This window comes from Gossypium raimondii, chromosome 13 (genome assembly GCF_025698545.1).
Source record: "Gossypium raimondii isolate GPD5lz chromosome 13, ASM2569854v1, whole genome shotgun sequence".
In the NCBI taxonomy this organism is placed as follows: Eukaryota; Viridiplantae; Streptophyta; class Magnoliopsida; order Malvales; family Malvaceae; genus Gossypium; species Gossypium raimondii.
Window position 1 is genome coordinate 35,104,438 of NC_068577.1, and position 1,167 is coordinate 35,105,604.

The 1,167-nt window shown below is 39.2% G+C and overlaps 1 non-coding gene across 1 annotated transcript; it reads left to right on the forward strand.

Annotated features, from left to right (window-relative positions):
• The first annotated feature begins 235 nt into the window (after positions 1-235).
• On the forward strand, positions 236-342 carry LOC128036481 (small nucleolar RNA R71). Its single transcript, XR_008193276.1, has one exon. It is a non-coding gene; the product is annotated as a small nucleolar RNA R71 (small nucleolar RNA).
• Positions 343-1,167: the final 825 nt, after the last annotated feature.

The following is a 1,167-nucleotide window of genomic DNA, read 5'->3' on the forward strand; positions in this document are numbered from 1 at the left end:
GTTAAAGACGTTAAATGTTACCTGATCATCCTGAACACGCATAGTGAGCTCGCCCTTCAGCACATCAATAAGGGTCCACTACCATTGATAATTGTTGCTGGCAATCCTCTCAATAATTTTGTAAGCCCCATTATAAGACTTAAAATGGAGAGCACCATTAGCAAAGGCGTCCACTACCATCCTCGTGTGAGCGTTGAGACCATTATAGAATGTATCAAGTTGAATGGAATCTGGGATTCCATGATGAGGGCACTTTCGTAATAACTCTTTGTACCTTTCCCATGCCTCATACAGGGACTCATCATCCATTTGTCGGAAGGCAGTGATCTCATTCCTCAACTTGGCATTCTTGCTCGGCGGGAAATACTTCATGAGCAATCTCTCGACTAAATCTTGCCATGTAGAAATAGAGTTCGGTGCCAATAAGTTTAACCAGGCACAAGCCCTATCCCTTAGCGAATATGGGAACAGCTTCAGTCGTAATGCATCTTCGGGTACTCCGGCTAACTTAAAAGAATTGCTTACTTCCATAAATAGTCTTAAGTGAAGATGAGGATCTTCAGTAGGCATTCCACTGAATTGGCCCACAGTCTGAAGCATCTGGAACATGACTGGCTTCAGCTCAAATTGTTGTGCCTCGATTTTGGGTCTCGTAACACCCAAATTAAGATTGTTAAATATTGTCACAGCATACTGTCGTAAAGCTCTATCTCTATCATCAGCAATAAGGATAGGATTTTGAGCAAGGTTTGCTCTGTTTCCTTGATTCATATTCTCAAAGTTTATTTCTTCGGTCCTTCTCTGGTTCGCTTGTCTTCTTCGCTGTCGAAAGGTTCGTTCTATTTCAGGGTCCACAATAAGTAAGTCGATAATCTGGTCAACACTCATAAAAACCTGAAATAATCACAAAAAGATTAAGTAAGTAAAGATTTAGACAGGAAAATAAATAAACCAAAGTGTAAAAACAAATTCACAAATAATGGCTTTTTTTTAAAATAGTCCCCGACAACGGCGCCAAAAACTTGGAACGACGAAAATGTGCAAGTGTACACAATCGCAACAAGTAATAAAATGACAAGTAAATGTCAAGTTATCGTACCCACAGGGACTGTAAAAAGAAATATTTATGAAATTGATGTTAAAACACTTTGGTGATGGAAAATATTT